At 39.4% G+C, this 24,919-nt stretch overlaps 2 pseudogenes; both read right to left on the bottom strand.

Moving 5' to 3' along the window:
- Positions 1 to 310: 310 nt before the first annotated feature.
- Positions 311 to 16,196, bottom strand: LOC113896424 (annotated as a pseudogene).
- Positions 16,197 to 23,032: 6,836 nt separating this feature from the next.
- Positions 23,033 to 23,676, bottom strand: LOC113896423 (annotated as a pseudogene).
- Positions 23,677 to 24,919: the final 1,243 nt, after the last annotated feature.

The following is a 24,919-nucleotide window of genomic DNA, read 5'->3' as shown; positions in this document are numbered from 1 at the left end:
AAACTATGTTGTCTCATTTAGTCAGTGGGAATTTCCCAACATTCCTGATACATTGATGAAGTAAATTTGTGAAAGTGGGAATAAAACAAAGAGAAAGCAGATGAATGTCAGAGAGAAAAGGAAGCTTAATAAAGTGATTTACACGAATTGAATAGAAAAGTTAGTCAAATAAATGCAAATTCCAGGAATGTATTTATTTAAAAAGAGCAAGTTCTAATTTCATTGTCTGATCAAATAGTCACAATTTCTGACTCTGAGGCTTTGACCTCTTCAATCTCAAGTGCTTTTTCAGTTTTTTGACAACTAGCTCTTACACAGTTCCTCTCACAAAGAATACTTTCAGAGCCCTCTTCATGTTTTTATTCCTCAGGCTGTAGATGAAGGGGTTCAGCATGAGTGTGATGACTGTGTACATCACCGAGGCTGTTGCACTTGAGTGTGCATTGTGGGTAGCTGCAGAGCTAAGGTACACTCCAAGCATCATACAATAAAATAAGGAGACAACAGTGAGGTGAGATGCACAGGTGGAAAATGCTTTATACTTCCCCTGAGCTGATGAGATTCTGCGTATAGAGGAGACTATCTCAGAATAAAAGTAAAGGATACCAACAAAGGGACCACCACCCAGCAGGACAGCTGCAAAATACATCACTATGTTATTAAGAAAGGTGTCAGAACAGGCAAATTGAACCATATGATTGAGTTCAAGAAAAAGTGGGGAATTTCAATGTTTGTGCAGAAGGACAGTTGCAGTATCATTAAGCTTTGTAATGAGGAATTAAGAATATTTATGATCCAGGACATCAACACCAGCAGTCCACACAGTATTGGGTTCACGATGACTGTGTAGTGCAGGGGATGGCAGATGGCCACAAAGTGGTCATAGGCCATTACAGTCAGGAGAAAAATGTCCAACACCACAAAGAGGATGAGAAAATAAATCTGTGTGATGCAGCCTTCATAGGTGATCACTTTGCTCTGTGTTTGGATGTTCCACAGCATCTTTGGGATGGTGGTGGAAGTGAAACAGATGTCTACAAAGGACAGGTTGGAGAGGAGAAGTACATGGGGGTGTGCAGGTGGGAGTCTGAAGTGATGGCCAAAATGGTGAGCAGGTTTCCAAAAGCAGTGATGAGGTACATAGAGAGGAAAAGCCCAAAAATGATGGGCCATAGTTCTGGATCCTCTGAAAATCCCAGAAGAAGAAATTCTGAAATTCGTGTATCATTACCTCGTTCCATATGATGGAAGTGGCTTCACCGAAAGAGGAAAGTAACATGACTAATTTTCACAACTACATGGTTTACTCCCAAGTTTTAAATACTGGTATTTACATATTTCAATCATGTAATTCAATAAAATACATTTTGTGTATGAATATGATCTCCTTTAGATTCCCTCATGCCACCATTAATATGGAATGTTTGACCTTGTCAACTCTTTCCCTGAGGGATTATGCATCCTATAATTTACATTAGAAATTTTTTCAGCATTTCAGTAGTAAAATTGAGAGCTGACCATGTTACCAATGTCTAGGCAACAAGTATAGTTTGCTGAAGAACAAAATAGGACCCTACTATTAAATGATGGGAGTACTTCCCATGTGGTGCAGTGGTAAAGAATCCGCCTGCCCATGCAGGAGATGCAAGAGACTAGGGTTTGATCCCTGGGTCAGGAAGATCCCCTGGAGAAAGAAATGGCAGCCCACTCCAGTATTCTTGCCTAGATAATCCCATGGACTGAGGAGCCCAGTGGGCTATAGTCCATGGGGTCACAGAAAGAGAGACACCACTGAGCATATACATACATTCAATGATGCAGATAGAAAATCTAAGCAAATATTAGAGATCATTACATTTAAGATGGTGAAAAGTGCTATATAGAAAGCATGCTGCTGCTGCTAAGTCGCTTCAGTCCTGTCCGACTCTGAGCGACCCCACAGATGGCAGCCCACCAGGCTCCCCCATCCCTGGGATTCTCCAGGCAAGAACACTGGAGTTGGTTGCCATTTCCTTCTCCAATGCGTGAAAGTGAAAAGTGAAAGTGAAGTCGCTCAGTCGTGTCCGACTGTTAGCGACCCCATGGACTGCAGCCTACCAGGCTCCTCTGCCCAGGGGATTTTCCAGGCAAGAGGACTGGAGTGGGGTGCCATTGAAAGGGTAAGCTCATGTAAAGGAGAGGGTGAATTAGGCTTTATATTTTGCATAGGTGTTTAGGTAAGACCTGCAAACAAGGTGACATTTGAAGAGTGACCTCAAGCAAGAGAGGGAGGGAGATGCAGTTTATGTAATGAAGTATGTCCCTGGCAGAGGAAATGTCCAGTGAAAGGCCGTGAGGAATGTGCTTGTTTCCAGGGCTCAAGTCAAAGAAAGTAAAGCCAGTGCTGCAAGTGAATGACGACGACAAAGAGTGATGAAAGATGGTGTCACACTTGTTGAGGAGGGACGTGGTCTCTCGGCTACTGCTGAAATCCCAGGGCAAGGGACTTCCTGTTCTGTACTATATCTTACCATTTATTAATCTTGTTGCAAAGGGATCCTGTGAATTGAAACAGCCCACCTCTTTAGTACCTCCCTTGATTGAATTCAGGCCCCACTACCAAGAGTCATCTTGGAATATAAGAGAACTGGTACCCTTGTTCTGAAAATTTCTGACACCCTACCAATAGCAAACAGACACAGAACACACTGTGTCTTTCTTCACTATGTTATTTTCATTTCTTTCTCAGCTGCAGCATTACTGAGTACACTAGGAATGTGTGCAACCCAAGCTGGGCAGATCAATGAACCTTACACTATATAACATAGAAGTGATTCCCTGAAATTCCAATTCTCAAGTTTCCTATGGACAAATAAACCTGGGGTTCCACACTGAGATGGCCATTTTGTGTATTTAAACAAACATTAAATTGCCTTTTCAATAAACAGAGAGCAAAGAGAGGGAAGGAGGGAGGGAGAGAGAGAGAGTAATGATGAGAAAAATATCTTAATAAGGTCAGTTGATCCCTGAGAGCCTGTGAGAAAGAATAATCTTCCTTGGTCCTGGCAGCATTCCAACCTTAATTATTTTCCTTTGATGCCCAGAAAAATAATAAGAGATCCAAAATGAACTTGTCTGAAAGACAACAGTAGTGATACCTCTATGATGTCAAAAGATATCAAAAGACATTTTACTTATTGTTTCCCCTAAGAGAAAATGAGTAAAGGGATAAACCAACACTTCATAAAACAAAATATACAAAGTATAACAAAACTGGGCATTTTTAATATCAAGCCATAGAAAACTTGTTTCTCCTGGGCCCGTTTCATAATTACTTGACCAGTTAGTTTTTGTATGGTCTGGTAAGGGATGAGGTTAGCTCCTTTCTCACTTTTCTCATGTAGCATCTTTCCTTAGCTGTTCTTGGACTTTGGGTTTTGAGAAACCCAATGGGCATACTCTGATCCTTGTTCTGAGCTTCATCCAAATTGCAGAGGCCTCCTTGGGCCATGCTTTGTAAATCCATGGTGTCCTACACCATGACAATTCTGTATTTTTATGCTGAATAACTGCCTTCATATAATTAAGTCTGAGGACATTACATCATGACACATTTATTTCATTGTACTCTGACCTTATTGTTAGACTGTGTGACCCAAAAAGGCAAGGACTTTACCTGCTTTGTTCACTTTTGTACTTTTCAGAAAGGTATATGAATATATGCTTATCCAGAAAAACACAGAAGAGTGTGAAAAGCTATATAATGAAAGAATAAGGGATAGTATGTCAAGGCTGTATATTGTCACCCTGCTTATTTAACTTATATGCAGAGTACATCATGAGAAACGCTAGGCTGGAGGAAGCACAAGCTGGAATCAAGATTACTGGGAGAAATATCAATAACCTCAGATATGGAGCTGACACCACCCTTATGGCAGAAAGTGAAGAATTAAAGAGTCTCTTGATGAAAGTGAAAGAGGAGAGTGAAAAAGTTGGCTTAAAGCTTAACATTCAGAAAACTAAGATCATGGCATATGGTCCCATCACTTCATGGCAAATAGATGGGAAAACAGTGGAAACAGTGTCAGACTTTATTTTTCTGGTCCCAAAATCACTGCAGATGGTGACTGCAGCCTTGAAATTTAAAGACACTCCTTGGAAGGAAAGTTATAACCAACCTAGATAGCATATTCAAAAGCAGAGACATTACTTTGTCAACAAAGGTCCGTCTAGTCAAGGCTATGGTTTTTCCAGTAGTCCTTTATGAATGTGAGAGTTGGACTATAAAGAAAGGTGAGCACTGAATAATTGATGCTTTTGAGCTGTGGTGTTGGAGAAGACTCTTGAGAGTCCCTTGGACTGCAAGGAGATCCAACCAGTCCATCCTAAAGGAAATCAGTCCTGAATATTTATTGGAAGGACTGATGTTGGAACTGAAAGTCCAATCCTTTAACCACCTGATGTGAATAGTTGACTCATTTGAAATGACCCTCATGCTGGGAAAGATTGAGGGCAGGAGGAAAAGGGGATGACAGAGGATGAGATGGTTGGATGGCATCACCAACTCAATGGACATGGGTTTGGGTGGACTCCAGGAGTTGGTGATGGACAGGGAGGCCTGGCGTGCTGTGATTCATGGGGTTGCAAAGAGTCAGACACGACTAAGCAACTGAAATGAACTGAACTGAACTGAAACCAGGTTAGAGTGAAAGTTTCTAAAAACTGTATTGAGAAAAATTGAATGAAGAACCAGACTAAATGAAATGTGATATAAAATAGCAATAATTTAATGGCATGAATATGTGCTGATATTTAATGCAGCAAAGGCCTGTTAGAAGAGAATATAACGTGTAATGTACCGAGGACTTCCTGGCACATAGTGGATGTTCCATTATTTATTTTTGAATGATCAGGAATTAAGTCATAATACTTTTGAACATTTAGTAAATGGCAAGGTCATGTTTCCATTTACTTGCAAAAGATTATATTGTCAAATAAGATCTGGCCTGAAGCTGATTCATGTTGATGTTTAACAGACACCAAAGCAATACTGTAAAGCAGCTACCATTTAATGAAAAGTAAAAAAAAAAAAAAAAAATTAAACAAATACTTACCAAAAAAAAGATCAATCATGAATGACTAGTTATCTGAAAGATTATGAAGTTGGTGTCCTAGCTCACTCATTTTACAAAAAATGAGGTATTACAATGTTAGTGTAAAGTGACCAATACATTTCAGATGAACATTTTAGAAAAGTATACGTAAAATTTACTTGTGGCAAAATGTAAACCAAAAAACTCAGAAGTCGGAAGATAGATATTTTGAAATAAAATAAATATTTTATCATGAAAATATCCTCCAAAAGTCAATTGAGAAATAATAGTCCATAAATTTATTTATTTTAATTGGAGGCTAGTTACTTTACAATATTGCAATGGTTCTGCCATAAAATTTTTTGAAATGCTGATAACTGGAGAAAACTGGATAAATGATATATGACATAGTAATAACAGGCAAGTCAAAATGAGGATCAAATATGTAAAGTTTGCTGAAGCTGAGCCATAGTTTATGAAAACAAAAAAATGTCTTGCATAACCATTAGCCTGAGAAAGAAGTGTAAAGACCTGTCACACTGCTTGGGGTTTGAACTTTTAAACCAGTAGCAAAAGAAGTGTTGCTAATTTTGCTGCCAGAAAACTAAAGTCACAGATTTGGGAAACAACCTGAAGACAGCTATAAATGTTATCGTGCAGATATTCTCTAACTCAAATTTTCTGAGTCTCAACACTACTGACATTCCCAGTCAGATCAGTCTCTGTTGCTCTGTTTGTCCTGTGCGTTGAAAGATGCTGAGAGCCTCTGTGGCCTCCACTCAACTCTCTCCAGTGAGACAGTCAAAATGTTCCTGGACATTGCTCAGAATCTTCTGCATGGGAAAAATCCTTCTTGATGTGAACAACAATGTGAACTTAAAATCTCAACATATTTCTGTGGCATGAATGAAATAGCACTTTAATGATAAAGAGTATGAAAGGCCATTCATCAAAAGTGTGAGTAGCATAACCACACTGTGAAATATTACCTAGCTACTGACACATATACTTTAATTAATCAAGCAAACAAACAGACACAGCGATCTTTTGCCTCTGGGCTGAGTTGAACTGGCTTCTTTTCTTTCTGACCTTCTCATGTACCATCATCTAGATTGGAGACTCACCTGGATGGGGGAACTCTAAGAGGAAAGTCTCTGAGGGGGAGTCTGAATTCTTCTCTGGAAGGCTAATGATGGAGACGGAGTCTCTGTCCCCAGACAAAACAGCAGGAAGGGATGAAGCTACAGCCCACCCCCAACCCCAATCAGGATTAGGACTCCAAACAAAGGAAATAAAGTGTCCATCCAGCTCAAGATTACACACACTGAGAGACTGCAGATGTTAGTGTTTATAGGTCCCTCGACCTGCTCATTAGGCACATTTCTTGTTATTTCAACCTCTAAGCACATAATTCCCCTGTGGAAACCTGGTCAAGAAGGAAGGAAATTTTCCCTAAAGATTCTTTATTCACAAGGGATCAGGATAGAAGTCAAGAGAATCCATTTTTTTTTTCTTCTTGTTTTTTAATTCCTTCTCCCTAAAATTTCCTTCCTTTCAGATCTCTAAATCTCCTAGCACCTTGTTTCAACCCTGAGTTAAAGTTTTCTCCAAGTCTAAGACTGAGTATCTGAATTCGGTCTCTTGTATCTCCAAAGTTTTGATTTATGATGGAGATACAGACTCTAAATCTCCAGGAAATTTTTATTCTCTTTTTCAATAAGGGAAAGAACTGAGTTCTTTTGTTGATCTACCTTGGGGCACTACATATGTTGTCTTCATGACACTTTTGCATAACATTTAGGAACTTCATACTTACATCTCTAGTTCTGAGATTTCATGTAATTCTCCATTAAAAATATTTGTTGATGATAGTAAATATACTAGATATTTTGTGCTAAAGCTTGATCTTAGTGCCTGATAAGAATTGCTTGACTGAATTCTTACAGATGTTTCATCTGTGAGGAAGTACATTTAAGAACTCCATTCTCCATGCAGAAATGGAGCTTGGAGGAGTTTAATGATATGGCCAAAGTTAATATCTGAGTATTTGATGGTCCTTGATTGTAAACCTGTCAGGGTGTGTCTAGTTTCCAAACTGTACATCAGTAGTTCTGAATCATAGAGGATTTTCCCCTGGGATGTTTGACAACACCTGAAATGATGCTGCCAAACATCTAAAATCTGTGGGAAAGCATCCCCAGAATAGCATGCTTCCTCAAATGGCAACAATAAAGGATAGCAAAGTTATTCTAAGTCAGTCCTTTGCTAACTTCATTAGAAATCAACAACAATCCTACTACAAATTCAGAATCTAATTCAGCAGGTCCTGGTGGGTCCAAAGACTGCATTTCTAACAAGCTGCTGGATGATGCTGAGTCTACAGGTCCCGGTCTGTGGACACTCTTTGAGTAGCAAGGCTGTGATCCCATGATACAATTAGTTGTAGATAGTTTTAGGTCTTCTTCCCCAAAATGTGTCTTGGCATTTAACTTTGAAGAAATAGTGTATTCACTCATTTCAGAGGCTGTGGTTAATTCTGTGTCTGTTTCTTTTATAGAAGGGTTCTTGAATGATACAAAATGATACACTTACAAAAATGACTGAATAGTAGGCAGAATGTTGTTTAGTGGCTAAGTCATGTCAACTCTTTGTGACCCCATGGACTGCAGTGCGCCAGGCTCCTCTGCCCATGGATTTTCCCAGGCAAGAATATTGGAGTGTGTTGCCATTTCCTCCTCTAGGGGATCCTTCTGACCCAGGGATGGAATCTGTGTTTCCTGCTTGTCAGACAGATTCTTTACCGCTGAATCACCTGGAAGCGCAATCAGCATAACAAGCCAGCTAATATGTGTCATATTACAATTGACTGCCTTCACCCAGTTTGCCGAACTACCCCAATCTGCTTCCTCTCTGATAAACATCAATCCGTTCTTTGCATCTATAAGTTTTGGTCCATTTTTTATTTGTTTTGTTTTTTAGATTTCATGTGCAAGTGAAATCATACTTGTATTTATCTTTCTCTGTCTGGCTTATTTAGTATGGCATAATACCTGGAAGTTCCATCCACATTGTCACAAATGGCCAGATTTTTATTTTTTATGGCTGAGTACTATGCCACTGTGTGTGTGTGTGTGTGTGTGTATTTCACATCATTATCCATTCATCCATCAATGGACATGTAGGTAGCTTTCATGTCTTCGTCCATGTAAATAATGCTGCAATGAAATAGGGTTGCATATATCTTTTCAAATTACTGCTCTCATTTTATTTAGAGAAATACCCAGAAGTTGAATAGCTAGATAATATAGTAGTTCTATTTATAATTTTTGAGGAATCTCTATACTGCTCTCCATAATGGCTGTACACATTCATATTTCTACCAACAGTGCACTAGGGTTTCCTTTTCTCCACATCCTCACCAACATTTGTTATTTCTCCTTTTTCATTTTTTAAGAAGCTTTAAAAAATTAGTTTTATTAAGGTATAGTTAATATTTATAATCATAAGATACTTGAAGTGTACATCATGATGATTTGATTTATGTATACTTTGTGAAAGGAATTCTCCTTTAACTTACACACTGATTACTTTACACATTTATCTTATTTTTGTGTGTGTGTGTATGTGTGAGAAAATTTAAGTTCTACTCTCTTCAGTTCAGTTCAGTCACTGAGTCATGTCTGACTCTTTCCTACCCCATGAACTGCAGCACGCCAGGCCTCCCTGTTCATCACCAATTCCTGGAGTTTACTCAAACTCATGTCCATTAAGTCGGTGATGCCATCCAACCATCTCATCCTCTGTCATCCCCTTCTTCCATTTTCAATCTTTCCCAGCCTCAGGGTTTTTTCAAATGAGTCAACTCTTTGCATCAAGTGGCCAAAGTATTGGAGTTTCAACTTCAACATCAGTCCTTCCAATGAATATTCAGGGCTCATTTCCTTTAGGATGGACTGGTTGGATCTCCTTGTAGTCCAAGAAGCTCTCAGTTCAAAAGTATCAATACTTTGCTGCTCAGCTTTCTTTATAGTCCAATTCTCACATCCATACATGACTACTGGAAAAACCATACCCTTGACTAGATGGACCTTTTTTGGCAAAGTAATGCCTCTGCTTTTTAATATGCTGTCCAGGTTGGTTATAACTTTCCTTCCAAGGAGTAAGCATCTTTTAATTTCGTGGCTGAAATCACCATCTGCAGTGATTTTGAAGCCCCCCAAAATAAAGTCTGCCACTGTTTCCACTGTTTCTCCATCTATTCACCATGAAGGGATGGCAAATATGCTACTGTCTTAGCAAATTTCAATTGTATAATGCAGTGTTGTCAAAATAGTCATCATGATTTATTTGGTTGGCCAAAAAGTTCATTTGGGTTTTCTGTATGATATTATGGGGTGTGCGTGTGTGTGTATGCAGATAAATTTAGATTAATATTAGACTACCCAGATGAATGGAAAAAGAAGATATGGTACATATATGCAATGGAATATAGCTCAGCTATAAAAAGGAAAGCATTGAGTCAGTTGTAGTGGGGTGGATGAACATACAGCAAGTTATACAGAGTGAAGTAAGTCAGAAAGAGAAAAACAAATATCATTTATTAATGCATGTACATGGAATCTATAAAAAATAGTACTGATGAACCTATTTAGAGAGAAGAAATATGGATATAGGTTAAAGAACAGACTTGTGGGCACTGTGGGGGAAGGAGAGGATAGGACCCACTGAAAAAACAGCACTGATATATAAACACTATCATGTGTAAAATAGACAACTAGCGGGAAGCTTCTGTGTAACACAGAGAGACCAGCCTCGCGCTCTGTGATGACCTAGACAGGTGGAAGGGGGGAGTGGGAGGGAGACTCAAGAGGAAGGGTATAATAAATATATGTATATACATTTATGGATATAAATATATATGTGTATATATATATATATATATATATATATATATATATAATTATGACTTATTCACATTAAAGTATGGCAGAGACCACCACAACATTGTAAAGCAATTAACCTCCAATAAGAAAAAATGTCAAACACATGAAAAGATGCTCAACATCACTCATTATCAGAGAAATGCAAATCAAAACCACTATGAGGTACCATTTCACACCAGTCAGAATGGCTGTGATCCAAAATTATACAAGCAAAAATGCTGGAGAGGGTGTGGAGAAAAGGGAGCCCTCTTACACTGTTGGTGGGAATGCAAACTAGTATAGCCACTATGGAGAACAGTGTGGAGATTCCTTAAAAAACTGGAAATATAACTGCCTTATGACCCAGCTTTCCCACTGCTGGGCATACACACTGAGGAAACCAGAATTGAAAGAGACACGTGTACCCCAATGTTCATCACAGCACTGTTTATAATAGCCAGGACATGGAAGCAACCTAGATGTCCACCAGTAGATGAATGGATAAGAAAGCTGTGGTACATATACACAATGGAGCATTACTCAGCCATTAAAAAGAATATATTTCAATCAGTTCTAATACGGTGAATGAAACCGGAGCCGATTATACAGAGTGAAGTAAGCCAGAAAGAAAAACACCAATACAGATTACTAATGCATATATATGGAATTTAGAAAGGTGGTAACAATAACCCTGTATATGAGACAGCAAAAGAGACACTGATGTATATAACAGTCTTTTGGACTCTATGGGAGAGGGAGAGGATGGGATGATTTGGGAGAATGGCATTGAAACATGTATAATATCATATATGAAACGAGTTGCCAGTCCAGGTTCGATGCACAATACTGGATGCTTGGGGCTGGTACACTGGGACGACCCCGAGGCATGGTATGGGGAGGAAGAAGGGAGGAGGGTTCAAGATGGGGAACACATGTATACCTGTGGTGGATTCATGTTGATATATGGCAAAACCAATACAATATAGTAAAGTTAAAAATAAAAGAAAAGAAAAATAAAAGAAAAAAATGTCAGGTGGTATACTTGTAACTCTGGGCTTCCCTGGTGGCTTAGATGGTAAAGAATCCACCTGCATTGTGGGAGACTCAGGTTCGACCCCTGAGTCAGGAAGATCCCCTGGAGAAGGGAAAGGCAACCCACTACAGTATTCTTGCCCTGAGAATCCCATGTACAGAAGCCCTTGGAGGCTATATTCCGTTGCTGCTGCTGAGTCACTTCAGTCGTGTCCGACTCTGTGCGACCGCATAGTCAGTAGCCCACCAGGATGCCCCGTCCCTGGGATTCTCCTGGCAAGAACACTGAAGTGGGTTGCCATTTCCTTCTCCAATGCATAAAAGTGAAAAGTGAAAGTGAAGTTGCTCAGTCATGTCCCACCCTTAGCGACCCTATGGACTGCAGCCTTCCAGGCTATTCCATCCATGGGACTTTCCAGGCAAGAGTGCTGGAGTGGAATGCCATTGCCTTCTTCGCTAAGGGGTCACAAAGAGTTGGGCACGACTGTGTGACTAAATATTTGTAACTACATAGAAAAGTTGTAGGGGGTGGGGATAATAGGGAGAGTGTAGTAAAATCTTTCAGTTACAGAATGAATAGGCTCTCAGGCTCTCATCTTTCTTATAATAGCCATTCTAAAGAATGTGACATGATTTCTTTCTGTTTTGATTTGCATTTTCCTGGTAATTAATGCTGTTGAAACACCTGTTTATGTGTCTGTTTGCCACTTGTATGCCTTTTTGGAAAAATATCTAGGTCATTTTAAGAATATTAATGATTTCAATCCATGAACTTAAGGTATATTTCCATTTATTTGTGACTTCTTCAATTTCTTTCCTCCACGTTTTCTAGATTTCAGTGTATAAGTCTTTTCCCTCTTTCATAAATTGTGCCAAGTTATTTTGTTTTTTATGTAGTTTTAAATGGGATTCTTTTCTACATTTCTTTTTCTGATAATTCATTATTAGAGTCTAGAAACTTGAGAGGTATCTGTATGTTGATTTTGTATCTCATAGTTTCATGAAATTTATTTATTAGTTCAAAAAGTTCTTTGTTAGAATTTTAAAATATATATATAGTATCATTTTATCTGTAAATGCTGCTGCTGCTGCTGCTGCTGCTAAGTCACTTCAGTTGTGTCCTACTCTGTGTGACCCCATAGATGGCAGCCCACCAGGCTCCCCCGTCCCTGTGATTCTCCAGGCAAGAACACTGGAATGGGTTGCCATTTCCTTCTCCAATGCATGAAAGTTAAAAGTGAAATAGTGACAGTTTTACTTCTTCCTTTCTAATTTGGACTCTTTTATTGCATTTTATTGTCTAATTACGGAGGCTAGGATTTCCAATACTATGTTGAATGAAAGTGGCCTGCGTGAGCATTCTTTTCTTTTTTTTTTTTTTTGATCTTAGAGGAAAGGTTTTCATCTTCTCACCACTGGGTATAATGTCATCTGTGGACTTGTATATATAGCCTATATTATGTGGTGGTATGCTTCCTCTGTACCCACTCTGTTGAGGGCTTTTATCATAAACAAACATTCAGTTCAGTTCAGTCGCTCAGTCATGTCCGACTCTTTGCGACCCCATGAATCACAGCACGCCAGGCCTCCCTGTCCATCACCAACTCCCAGAGTTCACTCAGACTCATGTCCATCGAGTCAGTGATGCCATCCAGCCATCTCATCCTCTGTTGTCCCCTTAAACATTGAATTTTGTCAAATGATTTTTCTGCATCTGTTGAAATGATTGGGCTTTCCAGGTGGCGCTAGTAGTAAAGAACCCGCCTGCCAATCCAGGAGACATAAAGTTTCAGTCCCTGGATTGGGAAGATCCCCTGGAAGAGGAAATGATAACCCACTCCAGTGTGCTTGCCTGGAAAGTCCCATGGACAAAGGAATCTGGTGGGCTACAGTCCATGGGGTCACAAAGAGATGGACATGACTGAAGCGACTTAGCACAGCACATTGAAATTATCATATGATATTTATCCTTCTTTTAGTTAATTTGGTGTATCATTTGACTGATTTGAGGATGTTTAACCATTCTTGCATCCTTGAAGTGAGTCCCACTTGATCTTGATGTATGATCCATTAGATATATTTTTTAACTTATTTGTTAATATTTTTTCAAAGATTTTTGCATGTGTGTTCATCAAGGATATTGGTCTACAATTCTTTATTCTTTTATTGCCCTTGTCTGGTTTTGAATCAAGGTAATGCTGGCCTTGTAAAGTGAGTTTGGAAGCATTTTTCCTCTTTGATTTTTTTGAAAGTTTTTGGAAGATAGATACTAAATCTTTAATGTTTATTAGAATTTATCAGTGAAGCTTCTGGTCCTGGACTTTTGTTTGTTGTGAGATTTTTGGTTACTGATTCAATATCTGTACTAGTAACTAGTGTACTCATATTTTCTGTTTCTTCATAATTTCCTCTTGGGAAAATGTTTGTTTTGTAGGAATGTTTCTGTTTCTTCTAGGTTGTTCAATTTGTTAGTATAAATATTCATAGTAGTCTCTTGTGGTCCTTTGCATTTCTGTGATATTAATTTTAATTTTTCCTCTTTCATTTCTGATTTATTTGAGCCCTTTCTGTTTTTTTCTATGCTGACATATTGAACTGTCACCCAAATAGTTTATATTAGCCCAACAAGACTCATTTTAGGCTTCTTGCATCCAAGAGAATAAATGTGTTTATTTAAGCAACTAGCATGGAAGTATTTTGCAATTGGACTGGAAGTCTAATGTAGACACTTATTTAATAAAATTTGTTTGCAAGAATAAAATTTAATCTTCTCCATTCATTAGCTTAGCTTGAGTAAGGGCATGTTATGTCAAAAACCCATATTAAGTAAATAAAAGCCCATATTAAGTAAAAAACATACTAAATCAATTTGAAGATATTCTGCCTCATTAACTGATACAATGAATTGTTCATTTTATAGATGTAAATGTCAACTGGCTGCCTGTGATTCTTTTGTGACATTGAGGTAGGAAAAGTAATTCACATCAAATTGAGGTTACTCATTTCACTTTAAAATTTTGTGTCTATATTTCTATATTTTTATTTTATATTAATTCCAATGTTCTTTATTTTCATTTCCATTCTTTCCCAGTTTCTCTCATTTACTTTCCACAGAAAAGATGTCTGTGTGCATGCACACATGTGTAGTACAGTGTTTATTTGAAAGAAAAAAATGCATACACACAGAAATGAACTTTAGCCCTTAGCTGTTTTCTTTGGATTAAAAAAGAAACATCCACACATTCCATTTGTTTCTCATAGCATCCATATGAAGTTTTGTTTAGTATTTCACAACACCTTCATAAACAAGGAAACAGGCTCAGGGAGCTTAAATTTTTTTCACAATTACATAATAAAGCATGTAAAGCTATGTGCACTGTCAAATTAAACACAAAGAGAAATAGGCATTATGTTCTCAGTTTTGGATAGCTTGTTTATTTCATTAAATCATACACTTTTTATTTATTTACTTATTTATACTCCACAGGTTCTTCACTATGGTGTGCAGGCTTTTCTCTAGCTGTGGCATGTGGGCTCTCTAGTTGAGGTGCAGGGGCTTAGTTGCCCTGTGGCATGTGGGATCTTAGTTCCCGGACCAAGGATTGAACCTGTGTCCCTTGCATTGGAAGGCAGATTTTTAATCACTGGACCATCAGGGAAGCCCCCCAAACTGTACACTTTAAATATGCAGTTTAGTTGTGTAATTATATTCCAATAATTTAATTAAATGGAAAAGAATCCGATGGTGAATGGCTAAGGGTAAAATCTAGGGCCTAGGCAGGTGATTCTCACTTAACATGGGTGAGAGTTGTCTTCTAACTGGGAAGGAAGTCAAACGTCATTTATGGATATAGATATGCTGAAATTAAATATAAGTAATTCACATGATAAACTTATTTTTTTTTCTGTAAATAGGAGATCAGCATAGATACAGAAATAACCATAAACCAATTCAAGACAGAAGAGCATGGTATCCTTACTCAACATCACTTAGAAACATAATAGATTTACAGCTGACTACACATTCATGGGGAGAACAATAGAAGTTGGTACAGTTCCCCAGTATATAATTTCATTTGATAATAAAATGTAGAGGCCTTGAATTCAAAGAAATGGAAATTTGGGGAAGTAAATAGAAGGATCAAGTTCTACTTCAGCAACCTCATCAAAGAATTGGGCTCTGAGGTTTTGAGCCCTAAAATCACAGGCATTTCTTCAGCCCCAATAAAACTGGTCTTTATATAGCTGCCATCCCAATGATCCTTTTCAAAGCCCTCTTTATGTCTTTATTCCTCAGACTGTAGATGAAGGGGTTCAGCATGGGTGTGACCACAGTGTACATCACCGAGGAAACAGCAATTGATTGTGAGCTGTGAGTAGCAGCAGAGCTAAGATATACTCCCAGGACTGTACAATAGAATAAAGAGACAACTGAGAGGTGAGAGGCACAGGTGGAAAATGCTTTATACTTCCCCCGAGCAGATGAAATTCCTAGTATAGAGGAAACTACCTTAGAATATGAGTAAAGAATTCCAGTGAGGGAAATGCCACCATACACCCCAGTTACAAAATACATCAACAGGTCATTAAGAAAAGTGTCAGAACAAGCAAGTTGAACCACTTGATTAACTTCACAGAAAAAGTGGGGGATTTCCAAGTCTGTACAGAAAGCCAGCCACAACACCATTATGCTTTGTATCAAGGAATTCAGAGCACTCATGATCCAGGTCAGCAGAACCAGCAGTCCACAGACCCGGGGTTTCATGATGACTGTGTAGTGGAGTGGGTGGCAGATGGCCACAAAGCGGTCATAAGCCATCACGGTCAAGAGGAACACGTCCAATGTTGCAAAAAGTATGAAAAAATGCATCTGGATGATGCAGCCTTCATAGGTTATTACTTTGTTCTGTGTCCTTATGTTCTTCAACATCTTTGGGATGGTGGTGGAGATAAAGCAGATGTCTACAAAGGACAGATTGGAGAGGAAGAAGTACATGGGGGTGTGGAGGTGGGAGTCTGAGCTGACAGCCAGCATGATGAGCAGGTTTCCAATCACAGTGATTAGGTACATGGAGAGGAAAAGTCCAAATATGAGGGGTTGCAGTTCTGGTTCATTTGATAATCCCAGGAGAATAAATTCTGAAATTGGTGTCTCATTCCTGTGTTCCATGTGGTGCAAATGACTTCCTGGAAACAAAAAATAGCATGACTAGTTTTTCAAAAATTTGCATTGCAAACATAGGTGAACTCTAACATTTATATTTTGTATTCAAAAAATATTCGTGACTTTGTATAGAAAGTTCCCCTTCAAGCCAATCTCCTGTGCCATCTCCAAATAGGAAAGCCTGTCTTATAGTCAGCTTTTTCCCCCAATAGTCAAGTATTCTACATTCGTAATGAGGGATTTTGTCATGCATTTGAGGGAATACAAATTTACAACCTATAGAATTCTGGAGAAAGAGGAGAGGGTGCTGAGAGACAACAGATCATGTAGTTCAATGGTGGAGAAAACATATAAGGAAAAAAATTTAAAACTCATACAAATGATCATATGTTGACAAGTGCTGTAAAGGAAAATAGATCAAATATAAAGAAGAGAGTTGATGAGGGTATTATTTTTTACTCGGTGTTCAGGTAGCCTGGAAAACATTTGATCAGAGACTTCAAGAAAGAGAAAAAAGGAGACATGAGTCTCTCTGGGTAGAAGTGTGTGCTAGTCAGAGGGAACAGCTGTGCTTCAAAACAACCAACTCCCTGACTTCCTTCTCTCCCTGTGACTCCCCACTGTGAAACGAGCCCCAAATTCCACAGCTTCAAATCCTAGCCTTGACTCTCCGTGACTGAACCACCACTTCACCCTCGTGCTGCCTTCACTCACATCAATCTCATGAATATTCAACTTGAGTCACAGCTTCACTTGATGCCACAGGCTCAAGACTCAGAGCTGATATGAACCTCCTTAGAGAATCAACAACTCTATTTGGAATTTTCACCCCTCCCGATCTCCAAAACACCATCTTCTTTTTTCAGACTTCTTTTTCAGATCATTTCTTTCATGAATTCTCCTCTTTTTTAAAAATTTGTACAGAAAACAGGGAATTTCATTTACAGTGATTTAGATACAGGATTGTCATTATGAGCTTTTAATTAATTCTGCATCTGTTATTCTCTGCTAGACTATAAGTGCCATACTCTTCAACCCCTTAGATTTTGTTTAGTTGTGAGCAGTATCTGAATAAATACATACTGCATGAAGGAATGAAAAAGACATGTTCTCATAGAAATCTCCAAAAAAGTCCAGGGAAACATTAACAGAGTTTTCAAAGACATGCTGGAGAAACGTTTCCCATATTCTGAGATTCACGCCTATTAGAGGTTCAGACTATGTAGTTTGTAAGAATAAAATAGGGTAGAAAAAATTAAATGCAAAATTAAACTGTCAGACTGCATCATATGCAGTAGTATTTTTCTGATTCTCTTTGTTCAGATGACTGTGTTTGTGTATGCTCATGCCCATGCATGCAGGTATGGTTGGATCACATGTAAAAGGCATGTCTTAGCTGGGACAGAGTCAAAAAAGTTTCTTACCCACTGCAATAAATGCAAGAAGACATTTATAAGAGACCAGTCCCTGCCAAGGGAGAAGCAGTATAAATAGAGGCCAAGGCAAGAGCAGATTGCAGAAGGAGCAGATGGCAGTGTGGGGCTGAAGTGACCTCAGACTCAAGGGCCCACACACTGACTGCACTTCTATCCCTCCAGTGCCTCACTACAGTGTCCACATCAGGCCCTCGGTCAATTCTTTATTCCATATTTATTCCTGTGTGTTTGTCCACACTTATTTTCATATGGTCCAGTAGTGAATGAGACTTTCCCTTCTATTGCTTTTCTTTCTTTTTAAAAAAGATTTTATTTATTTAACTTTGGTTGTGTTGGGTCTACATTGCTGTGTGGACTTTTCTCTAGATGCAAGGAGCAGGGGCTACTCTCTGGTTGTGGTGTGGCTTTCTCATTACTGTGACTTCCCGTTGCAGAGTCCAGGCTCTAGGGTGTGTGGGCTTGAGTAGTTGCACCTCCTGCGCTCTAGATCAAGGGCTCAATAGTTGTGGTACACAGGCCTAGTTGCTCCACAGCATGTGGGATCTTCCTGGATCAGGGATTGGGCCATGTCTCCTACACTGGCAGGTGGATTCTTCACTATTGAGCCAGTACATAAGTCCCCTATCACTTTTCTTAAGTGGCATTTTTGTTATTCCAGTGCTTTGATTTTTTTTTTTTTTTTTTTTTGGTGGCAAACCCCTTGGTCACACTCTACTTCTGTTTCTGAGACTTGTCCCACCTGTGATAAACTCCTCATAATATACCCTACAAAATCCTATAAACACCACAGAACCTATCCCTTCCTTCATGTGATTTGTATCTGATGACACTTTGCAAAATATGCATTTATTTTATTCTGAAATATTTCTCCATTAAAATGCTAGATCCAGATCATCAGAGACCTCACGTGTTTTATACATTCTGTTGCCTTCATAGAGGTATGAATAAAATTACAGAGGAAATGATAGAGCAAAAAAGAAAGGAACAATAACACTCATATGCCAGTATATGAAACAATGTGCATAGATAATATGTAATAGAGAAGCAAATGACTAATCACCCCCCCAAATATATTCAGCCTCCCAGGTAACAAACTTAACGCAAAATTAAGCCTTTTAGCATAATGTGACTCTGTATACTAAATTCAATTTTTTCAAGTGAATACTCAATGTGAGAAAAGATTCTATGAAATGTGTCTTAAGAACTGTAAGCTTCTGGGTAGTAGCTATTCCATTGATCTGGATCTTCTTTATGAATATAGAACATGCTCAAATATACCCCATCTCAAAAATCAAAAATAAATACATAAAATGTCATCACTTCACTGCAAGTCATTCTTGACCAAATAGTATGTTTCCCTACTCTCTCAAACTGCAAATCTCCTTGGAAATGTTCAAAGTTTACTGACACCACTGTGCCTGACATTTCTTCTTGAGTCTACCCTAACTAGGTTTTCATCCCCATCACATAATTATCAACAATTCTTGAATTGCTGAATGCAATAGGCACTTGTCTTTTTTACATATGAAACAAATTGATTATAAATTATTAAGACAACCTTGGCTCTGGACCAGCAGTTTGGGCTTTCAGGTGACCTCAAGTAAATGTTTTTGGGTTTCATCCTCTCTGACTTTCTCCTGCTGGGCTTTCAGACTCACCCAGATAGGAAGTCTGAGAGGAAGGTCTCTGTGTGGAAGTCCAAATTCCTCCTGAAGGGTTGATGGTGGAGACTGAAGCTCTGAATTCAGACAAGAAAGAAGGAAAGAGTGAAGCGTGGGTCTCTGAACCATACTTAAGAATCCAAATGCAAAACCATGCCCCGTTCAGCTCAAGGTGGAGCTACTCAGACACTGCAGCAGTGGAGATATTTATAGCTCTGTGTATTTGCTTTATCTGCTCATTATACATGTTCAGCACATTTTCCACTATTACCTCAATCTTCAAACACATCATTTCCTCAGGGGAACTTGTCTGGACAGAATGGAATTTTTTCAGCTGATTGGTAATTCCCAGGAGACCAGGTTAGAAGTCAAGTGTATCCAATTCTTATTACTACTCCATGAACACTCCTGTATCCCAGAGTTCTAACAGTGACACATTTTGCAACCCTGAGTCAAAGTGTCCTCCAAATCTAAGTCTGAGGAACCTGTCTGGACTAGGTCCCTTGGTTCCAAAAGCACTATCTTGTGATGGGGAATGCAGCTCTTGAGATCTCCGGAAAAAATATTATTTCCTCCTCCATAATGGATAGAGCTGTGTTCCTTTGCTATGAAACCATAGGTAAAATAATCCCTGACTTCAAAACACTTTTGACACATCAATTAGGTGTTTTCTGTTTTAACACAAGTAAAAGCTAGGGTTTAATCCTTTAATCATAAAAAACTTGGTAATGATAAGAGATCCACATGGATCTTTTAATGCACCATGGACTGAGCTTAGCATCTTATATCTGTTGTCTCATTTGTTACTTTGCAACAGAGCATCTTATGAGGATGTACAATTATAAGCTTCATTCTAATATTGCAAAACTGTGGTTCAGAAGGGTGAGATGATTAAACTGATTATTAGGGAAATGCAAATCAAAACCACTATGAGGTATCATCTCACTCCTGTCAGAATGGCTGCTATCCAAAAATCTACAAACAATATATGCTGGAGAGGGTGTGGAGAAAAGGGAACCCTCTTACACTGTGGGTGGGAATGCAAAATAGTACAGCCACTATGGAGAACAGTGTGGAGATTCCTTAAAAAACTGGAAATAGAACTGCCTTATGACCCAGCAATGCCACTGCTAGGCATACACACTGAGGAAGCCAGACTTGAAAGAGGCATGTGTACTCCAATGTTCATTGCAGCACTATTTATAATAGCCAGGACATGGAAGCAACCTAGATGTCCAGTAGCAGATGAATGAATAAGAAAGCTGTGGTACGTATACACAATGGAGTATTACTCAGCCATTAAAAATAATCTACTATGAGGTACCATTTCACACCAGTCAGAATGGCTGCGATCCAAAAGTCTACAAGCAATAAATGCTGGAGAGGGTGTGGAGAAAAGGGAACCCTCTTACACTGTTGGTGGGAATGCAAACTAGTACAGCCACTATGGAGAACAGTGTGGAGATTCCTTAAAAAACTGGAAATAGAACTGCCTTATGATCCAGCAGTCCCACTGCTGGGCATACACACTGAGGAAACCAGAAGGGAAAGAAACACGTGTACCCCAATGTTCATTGCAGCACTGTTTATAATAGCCAGGACATGGAAGCAACCTAGATGTCCATCAGCAGATGAATGGATAAGAAAGCAGTGGTACATATACACAATGGAGTATTACTCAGCCATTAAAAAGAATACATTTGAATCAGTTCTAATGAGGTGGATGAAACTGGAGCCTATTATACAGAGTGAAGTAAGCCAGAAGGAAAAACATAAATACAGTATATTAACGCATATATATGGAATTTAGAAAGATGGTAACAATAACCCGGTGTACGAGACAGCAAAAGAGACACTGATGTATAGAACAGTCTTATGGACTCTGTGGGAGAGGGAGAGGGTGGGAAGATTTGGTAGAATGACATTGAAACATGTAAAATATCATGTAAGAAACGAGTTGCCAGTCCAGGTTCGATGCACGATACTGGATGCTTGGGGCTAGTGCACTGGGACGACCCAGAGGGATGGTATGGGGAGGGAGGAGGGAGGAGGGTTCAGGATGGGGAACACATGTCTACCTGTGGTGGATTCATTTCGATATTTGGCAAAACTAATACAATTATGTAAAGTTTAAAAATAAAATAAAATTTAAAAAAAAATACATTTGAATCAGTTCTAATGAGGTGGGTGAAACTGGCGCCTATTATACAGAGTGAGTGAAGTAAGCCAGAAAGAAAAACACAAATACAGTATACTCAACCTAGATAGCATATTCAAAAGCAGAGACATTACTTTGCCAACAAAGGTTCGTCTAGTCAAGGCTATGGTTTTTCCTGTGGTCATGTATGGATCTGAGAGTTGGACTGTGAAGAAGGCTGAGCGCTGAAGAATTGATGCTTTTGAACTGTGGTGTTGGAGAAGACTCTCGAGAGTCCCTTGGACTGCAAGGAGATCCAACCAGTCCATTCTGAAGGAGATCAGCCCTGGGATTTCTTTGGAGGGAATGATGCTGAAGCTGAAACTCCAGTACTTTGGCCACCTCATGCAAAGAGTTGACTCACTAGAGAAGACTCTAATGCTGGGAGGGATTAGTGGCAGGAGGAGAAGGGGACGACAGAGAATGAGATGGCTGGATGGTATCACTGACTCGATGGACGAACTCCGGGAGTTGGTGTTGGACAGGGAGTCCTGGCGTGCTGTGAATCATGAGGTCACAAAGAGTCAGACACGATTGAGCGACTGAACTGAACTGAACGCATATATATGGAATTTAGAAAGACGGTAACGATAACCCTGTATGCGAGACAGGCAAAGAGACACAGATGTGAAGAACAGACTTTTGGACTCTGTGGGAGAAGGCGAGTGTGGGATGATTTGAGAGAATAGCAGTGAAACATGTATATTATCATATGTGAAATAGATCACCAGTCCAGGTTCGATGCATGAGACAGGGTGCTCAGGGCTGGTGCACTGGGATGACCCAGAGGGATGGGATGGGGAGGGAGGTGGAGGGGGGTGCAGGATGGGGAACATAGGTACACCCATGGGCTGATTCATGTGAATGTATGGCAAAAACCACTACAATATTGTAAAGTAATTAGCCTCCAATTAAAATAAATAAATTAAAATTTTAAAATAAAGAAAACCCAAAGCTATGAAGTGAGTAAGGTGTGTATGGTGATTAGAACATGAGAATTTTCTAGTTCTCTTGCTCTAGGTCAGTGGTTCTCAGTCATTATTCTGTATGAGATAGAAGAAAAGGCCTGATAAAGTGAATTACTTAAATTACATAGTGAAGATGCCAAGTAGAGCTTATTCAATATGAGTAATACAACTTCTAACTATTCTTTTAGTAAAATAAAAGAAAAAACTTGAAATGATATATGTCACTTGAAAAGATACTATTCTTAGAAATTCACATAGACTCAAGAAATAAAAGGGAATTCGCAAATATTTCTGATATAAGTTTGGAAGAAAATATGTGAAAGCAGGAAAATGAAATAAATGGGAAAGCTTAATAAACTGCATTATTTACATATAAACAGAAGTTGAAGTCAAAAAATGTAAAACTAAGGAAGCAATAGAAAAGACAAATTATATATTCACAGTCTAATGGAAGAATGGCAATTTCTGGATCCACTTATTAGCCCCAGAAGAGTTTGTCCTTTTATCACTCAATGAATCTTTTCAGAGCCTCTTTTATGTCTTTATTCGAAAGACTGTAGATGAAGGGGTTCAGCATCGGGGTGACCACAGTGTACATCACTGAGGCTATTGCACTTGAGTGTGAGTTGTGCACATCAGCAGGGTTAAGGTACATTCCTAGGATTGTACAATAAAATAAGGAGACAACTGAGAGGTGAGATGCACAGGTGGAAAATGCTCTGTACTTCCCCTGAGCTGATGAGATTCCTCGTATGGAGGAAACTATCTTAGAGTAAGAGTAAAGGATACCAATGAAAGGACCACCACTCAGCAGCCCAGCTGCAACATACACCATCACGTCATTAAGAAACGTGTCAGAACAGGCACTTGGGACTACCTGATTGAGTTCACAGAAAATGTTGGGGATCTCCGGGACTCTACAGAAGGACAGCCGCAACATCATTAAGATTTGTATCAAGGCATTCAGGGCACTCATCATCCATGACACTAGAACCAGCATCCACAGAGCCAGGGGTTCATGATGACTGTGTAGTGCAGGGGGTGAGAGATGGCCACAAACCGGTCATAGGCCATCACGGTCAAGAGGAAGTCATCCAACCCTGCAAAGAGTAGTAAAAAGTATATCTGGTTGATGCAGCCTTCATAGGTGATAACTTTGCTCTGCATCTGGATATTCTACATCATCTTTGGGATGGTGGTAGAGATGAAACAGATGTCTACAAAGGACAGGTTGGAGAGGAAGAAGTACATGAGGGTGTGGAGGTGGGAGTCTGAGCTGATGGCCAGGATGATGAGCAGGTTTCCAAACACAGTGATCAGCTACATGGTGAGGAAAAGCCCAAATATGAGGGGCTGAAGTTTTGGTTCATTTGATAGTCCAAGAAGAAGAAATTCTGAAATATGTGTATCATTCTCCAGCTCCATGGTTTAGAGGGAATGACCTGGAATTAAATCCCCCCAAATGATATGACCACTTTTCACAAAAATGAGCCTTACTGGCATAGTCAAATGATACAATTTATATTTTGCAGTCATGAAATCAATGCCTATAATTTTGGTGTGAAATCTGTCCCCTTCAGGACATTTCCTGTTCCAGCTCTGATTACAAATTCCTGTTCTTTTGCAGCCATTTCCCCAAGAGGTCAGGTATTGCATACTTTTAATGAGATTTCTGTCAATGCTCTGGGGCTCATAAATTGAGTACTTACCAGCTTCAAGGCAAGAGGTAGAGTGTGCTGAGAGACAAAAGTTCCTATAATCGGATGATGGAGAAATAATGTTAGCAAATATAAAATCATATAACATGTAAAACGATGACAGGTAAAATGAATAAAAAGGGGGCATAAAGGAGAGAGGCTGGGGTATTATTCTTTACCAGGTGTTCAGGTAGGCTGGTAAAGTAGGTAACATTTGAACAGAGATCTCAAGGAAGAGAGGCCTGCCTGATAGAAGGAATGGCTGGTGCAAAGGCCCTGAAGAAGACACCTGTTTCAGGGATTCAGGCTCCAAAGAAGCCAGTTTCCCAAGGGGAAGATACAAGAGGGAGGGTGATGAGAGAGGGGGCCAGAGGATACTAAGGAATGAAGTGACCTTCCTGCTGCTACTCAAACTTAAGGTACTGCTGCTGCTGCTGCTAAGTCGCTTCAGTCGTGTCCGACTCTGTGCGACCCCATAGATGGCAGCCCACCAGGCTCCCCCATCCCTGGGATTCTCCAGGCAAGAGTATTGAGTGGGTTGCCATTTCTTTCTCCAATGCATGAAAGTGAAAAGTGAAAGTGAAGTTGCTTAGTCGTGTCCGACTCGTAGCGACCCCATGGACTGTAGCCTACCAGGCTCCTCCATCCATGGAATTTTCCAGTCAAGAGTACTGGAATGGGGTGCCATCACCTTCTCTGACCTTAAGGTACAGGGAATCCCTTATTCATAAGTTGTTCTTTGCACCTTATTAATTTTATTTCCAAGGAAT

This window comes from Bos indicus x Bos taurus, chromosome 7 (genome assembly GCF_003369695.1).
Source record: "Bos indicus x Bos taurus breed Angus x Brahman F1 hybrid chromosome 7, Bos_hybrid_MaternalHap_v2.0, whole genome shotgun sequence".
Classification (NCBI taxonomy): Eukaryota; Metazoa; Chordata; class Mammalia; order Artiodactyla; family Bovidae; genus Bos; species Bos indicus x Bos taurus.
Note: the sequence above shows the minus strand (reverse complement) of the source record. Positions and strands in the feature narration are given on the sequence as shown.